Genomic DNA, 5,523 nt, shown 5'->3' on the forward strand with positions numbered 1-5,523 from the left:
TGAATGTTATTTAAGATAACATTTGATGTTGATGAATTTGTTGTCTTGAATGAACCTCAAACCACACTTTGCTAGACGCCGATGTTGTCTGAATAGCTTTAAGATGACAAGTTGCTAGATAAAAATGTTGTCTAAATTTTCCTCAGACAATGTGTTATGTCTTTTTGGACTTGTGTTGTGTGATATTTTGCATTACAACAGTTACTAATCCTATATATGTTGTTGGAATCGAATTTGCCCAATTGATATGGAAATAGACTGATATGAAATTCGAAGTTCCAATTTCATTTACCACATTCTCATACATCATTCTCACAAATCTTACATTATCAATTCAAAGTACTAGCATCAACTCATGTCCAACCAAATCTAAAGAACAAGGTCTCAACTGAACTAAAAAAATATATGGGTACCCAAGTACCAAGTACAATGCTTACATATATGTCTTGACCACAAACTTTGTCCACTCATTTCTAACCACATCCATATCTTCTTGGGATATGCTTCTTTGCCTCTTCTTTCCCACTGAAACAAAAGGGTTTGCACTTAGTAATGGACAAAATTGCAGAAAAGAATCTATAATTGTCATTGAGCATTATGTATTCTGGCCAACCTTGAAATTTTTTTGTAATTTGAGCATTACATATATGCCACTTAGTAAATGACAACCAAAATTTCAATAACCATAATCCAAGCAACCAATAGCAACCAAAATTAAATATATGACATTTACCAAAACACATGCAAAACAACAACAACCAAATTTTCGAGCAACCAAAATTTCAAGCACTTTGGACTTTCCTGACATAATCCAAGCAACCAACATCAACCAAAATGATATATATACATATTCACCAAAAGACATGTAAAACGATAGCAACCAAAATCAGAAGGTAAAGGCAAACAGCAGTCTATCTCCACTATGAATTTTTTTCAATCAAATACACACATGCAAATACCTCAATTTAACTTTTCAGTTTCATGAGCAGAACCAAAAGCAGGAACAACCAAGTCCAAGAGACTTGAAAATTTCAGAAACTTTATCATGCACCAAACCCCCAAAATCTTCCTTCCAAACACAGTTTGCCTTCCATAATATCACAGCATACCAAAACAACTAGCCCTGACCAATTTTTCGATATTTAAAAGAACACAAAATAAGGTACCAAACAAGGAATAAAACAACTTTCTCCGCTAAACAATTAGGCAACTGGACATAGATATAAGAACTAGATAAATGGTTTTCAAAACTAGTTGGTAAAGTCAAATTGCAAGACCTTTTAAAATCCAAGAGCGATAATAGCAGAGTGCCCAAACTCCCAAAATAAGTGCTAGGAGAAATCAGAACATGGTTCACTGAACAATCGCTTACTCTTACAAGTCTAAACATAAAAAAAGTAAAAAAAAACATTAAAAAAAAAGAAGCATAATTTCAGATATAAAAGTCACTCACCGTTTTAAACTAGTTCTTCCTCCTCACCCATTCAAAAACGAATGGAAAAACCTCCACCCATTGCTATATTGTACAGCCGACAACCAAAATCATCTCAATCTTCATTCTCTTCTTCTTCTGAAATCCAAACCCATCATAAACAGATCACTACTCTCTTCTGTTTTTCTTTCCCTATTTTCTTTCTCTTTCCCGTGCTCCCTCTTTTCTCTTCTTCTTCTTTTTCTCCCTGATTCCTTTGCTTTTCTCCTCCTCCCTCTCTTCTCTTTCTTCTCTCTTCCTTTTCTCTTCCTTCCTCCCTGTTCCCTTTCTTTTTATTCGATCCGACTCCCCCTTCTTCTTTTCTTTCTTCTCTTCTTCTCCCTGTCTCTCTTTTTCTTCTTCTTTCCCGTCTCCCTCCCTCACTATAGTCGGCATCCAACCCTTCTCATCTCCCAAAAAATTTTGTCCCGAAATTTGCAAAACCTGAATGACCACAAGGTAACAAACAGCCTCAAAAACTGAACATAATTCAAAATCAAAATAACTAAAATGTCCCAAACTGATGTAGATAAAGTCTGAACATCCGCTATAGGATACTTAGGATTCTCAAGTTAAAAGTCTAACTTCAGTAGCAAAAGAAACTTGGATTGCCATAAACCAAAACTATGATTGTTTAAGAGTTGAAAAGACTGAAACTTTAATATTTTTAAGTTTAATTACATACAGAAAATCACTCACACATACTTGATGAGTACAGTTACAGATACTGAAGTTTTGGCAAATTGAATACTTCTTTACCTGTAAAAAATCTCAATTAGATTACATATAGAAATTGAAGAGACTAGCTATATCCTAATATACTTAAAACAGAAATAACACAGCAAAACAGGGAATACCTCAAGTAATAATTGATGTAAAATGAAACAGACAAGAAAAAAAGGATTCCCCTAGCTCATTATTGCCCTTCTCCTTCGATTCTAGCTCAAAAACAAAACAAAGAAATTTGAGAAATCGAGAGTTAAATTTGCAGAAACACTTAAAATAATTGCCATTGTACGACCTGGAAATTCTTCCTGATTGTGAATGTTTCTACCAGCAGTACCTGTAAATGGAGAAATAGTGTGTGACTCAAATTAGAAAGTAAATCCAAAGTAATTGTTAATCTAATCTGTCTCCTTCTTGTTGGTTTCAATTTTTACCAAGTTCAAAAGATATTTGAAGGTGCACTTGAGACTGATTAATTCAACTCCAAGCTCGCAATCTGCTCCTATATCATCTCAGATTCAAAGTAGTTTAATGCAGTGATATATAGTTAGTAACACCCATTATCACCAGAAGCTCCATATTCATATCAATTTTAAAACAACAAAATGAAAAGAGAAGTTCCACATAAACATATGCTTGTCTATGTGAAGGAGCAGAAAGATGCCAATATATGAAAAATGACACAATTAAACCCAATTAAACCAATAGTCCAATAGAAAGATGATAATGTCTTTGCTTTACACTCTTTTATTATTACTGTTTTGATTTAATTGGGATGCTTATTTATGTTCGTCTTCTTTCTGTTACATCTTCACCTTTACCAATAGAGAGTGTATTGGACTACAATCTCACCAAATTTATCTTCACATATATATCTAGACATTATTCTCTGTGCAACAGTTCATCAATGTACAACACCAAGACTACAATTTCATACATTATGATGAAAAAGAATTCAAATTGAATTTCCCATTCCTTCATCGTTTTGCTCAATTTTTTTGGTAATCAAATAGATAGATGCATGCTAATGAACTCAAAAGAAAAAGGAAGAAAAGAACCTGATTAAGGTATTTGTCTGAATCAGATAAGGCTGCCCACTCCTATTCACCAAGAACTCAAAACCTAGCTCACCTCTGGTTGGCCTTGCTCCATTTTCAGTGCACACCTGCAGCACCATTTTTAACAGTTTCAAAAACATATATTATACCGTAAAATGCAAGTACACAATTGTACAACCACTGAAATAGGCGTATGATTTACTTCTACAAAAGAATGCAGTATTTTATTTTAATGGGGCCTTCATTTACATAGCATTCATTGTATGATCATAACCCAATTGAGTAAAAACATGAAAATTTAGGAGCTACTGACATACCCAATCCACCAAGAGTCTCCCCCTTCGTCTCTAGACCGTCTTTAGGATTCAATTTTGAAGAACCCCCAATCAATTACAAATGCGACTCATAGAAACAGTAGTGTTTCTTTATTACAACGCTGCCAAGGAGCTTCTCCTCCTTCTCCAGCATCTCAAGTGTCTACACCATTAAAGAAACAAAAATTCAGCAGAAAAATGATTCTAATACCAGATAAAAATTCAAACTAAGGCTAAAATGATTCTAATAGCAGATAAAAATTCAAACAACTGAATATGGGAATATCATTCTCTTAAATAAGTTGTACTAAAAGGTTTGTTAGAAAAAGTCTGAACTCAGGAAGATTTGATATCTTTGAATGTTTAGTATAAAATGAAATAATGTCTACAAAGTTAGTTAGTGGTGGGTGGTACATACTTGCATATTGATCGGAGACTGAATGACTTCATCCCTTCAACAATTTTCAACATGTCCACGATAAGCCTAATATAGCTTTCTCTTTCTCGGGTATCCTCCCTGAAAACTCAGGCCTGGGGGTTTCAAAGCCACAACAATTTCATGTAGTGGTAATCATATATAAACTCTAGCATATCATATCTGCAAATTTTATATTAGATCAAAGAATCAAAACCCCAAATTTTACATTAAAATTGGGAAATCGATTAAATAGGGTTTAGAGTTTAGATAAATGTTTGCAGACTAAACATCTCTTTTCTATTTGTTCCCAACCCAATCTTTCTCTCTGAGAGTGTCAAAAAAGTTTGGTTCTCGGAGCTATTGAAAAGCTAGAGCATAGACTACAAAAGAAAACCAAATTACATACATGAAGAATTGAATCAGATAAGTATCAATTAACAAAAGAAAGAAATAACAAAAACTTTCGCTTTCACAGATTGTAAAAGTCGAGAAATTGATAATTGTTGCTAAAAACGTGAAAACAAATGACTAATAAAAGGAAATGACTTCAGCTATATCAACTTACCAAGTGTTTGCTGCTGCTGATTTTGATGGCTGAGTGTGATCTTCTGTAACAATGGGAGTCGCTCCCACAATCTTGGCAACTTTTGCTGAAAGCTCCTTGTCTTCTTGACATGCTCTCTGTATCTATTAAGTTCAACATCAAGCTTCTTGATCTTCTCATCCACTGTATCGCCCCTTTTATTAATCTATTTGTTTGTTTGCAAATAAACTAACAGCTTTAGCACAGAATATACCAATCTAAAGCTAAAACGCCTAAACAAGAAATCCCACTGGTCATTGAATGACCTAGAATTAAGCCCAGAACCATTTAAGCCCCAACAGTAATACAAACACAGAAGGAAGCTTATCAATCGCTGATTAAAGTAACCAACAATAGCCCCAGGGCATAAACAGAAAGAGAGAGAGAAGAGAACGAACCCTATTGGAGGCATCTCCAATAGAAGAAGGAGGCTCTTTATATTTCTTGACACTGACACCGGCAGCGATAGTGAGAGAGATCCCGAGACCGGCGGCGATAGTGAGAGAGATCCCGAGACCGGCGGCGATGGCTTCTCAAGATAATTGAAATCGACTTCGAGCTGAGGCGGCGGAGAGAGTAAACTACCGGACCAAGTAGCGACTTTGAGCTGGACCGGCGGAGAGAGAGAGAGAGAGTGAGAGCGAAAGTGAGAGGTGAGAGCGAGAGCGAGAGAGATTGGGACTAAGAGTGAGAGTGAGAGCGAGAGTGTATCGATTTCACTCTCGATAGGCTGGTGAGATGGTGAGAGTGAAAGGGAGGGAGAATGACCTAATTTTTTTCAACTTAGGAGGGAAGTTTTTTGTTTTGATACGACTAAGGGAGGGAATTGAGCAGATAGGGATTTGTGTTTTGGCTAGAAAATAAATGTAAATTAAATTTTTTTTTTTTTTCTGATTTCTCAGACAACATATGTCCTAGTAAGTGTTGTCCTAAAGTTGTCAATTTCACCAAAT

The 5,523-nt window shown here is 35.3% G+C and overlaps 2 long non-coding RNA genes across 4 annotated transcripts; both read right to left on the reverse strand.

Annotated features, from left to right (window-relative positions):
* Nucleotides 1-259: 259 nt before the first annotated feature.
* Nucleotides 260-1,254, reverse strand: LOC121051377. The gene is made up of 2 exons (XR_005805533.1): nucleotides 960-1,254; nucleotides 260-525 (listed from the first exon to the last, which is right to left on the reverse strand). It is a non-coding gene; the product is annotated as an uncharacterized LOC121051377 (long non-coding RNA).
* Nucleotides 1,255-1,896: 642 nt separating this feature from the next.
* On the reverse strand, nucleotides 1,897-4,575 carry LOC112190265. 3 transcript variants are annotated; one of them, XR_005807550.1, is made up of 6 exons: nucleotides 4,553-4,575; nucleotides 3,988-4,167; nucleotides 3,573-3,732; nucleotides 2,329-2,534; nucleotides 2,177-2,230; nucleotides 1,897-1,915 (listed from the first exon to the last, which is right to left on the reverse strand). It is a non-coding gene; the product is annotated as an uncharacterized LOC112190265 (long non-coding RNA). The 3 variants fall into 3 exon arrangements; XR_005807549.1 differs by lacking the exon at nucleotides 4,553-4,575 and having other exon boundaries at nucleotides 3,988-4,544; XR_002932323.2 differs by lacking the exons at nucleotides 1,897-1,915; nucleotides 2,177-2,230; nucleotides 2,329-2,534; nucleotides 4,553-4,575 and adding an exon at nucleotides 3,037-3,362 and having other exon boundaries at nucleotides 3,988-4,544.
* Nucleotides 4,576-5,523: the final 948 nt, after the last annotated feature.

The sequence above is a fragment of the Rosa chinensis genome, chromosome 2 (assembly GCF_002994745.2).
Source record: "Rosa chinensis cultivar Old Blush chromosome 2, RchiOBHm-V2, whole genome shotgun sequence".
Taxonomy (NCBI): domain Eukaryota; kingdom Viridiplantae; phylum Streptophyta; class Magnoliopsida; order Rosales; family Rosaceae; genus Rosa; species Rosa chinensis.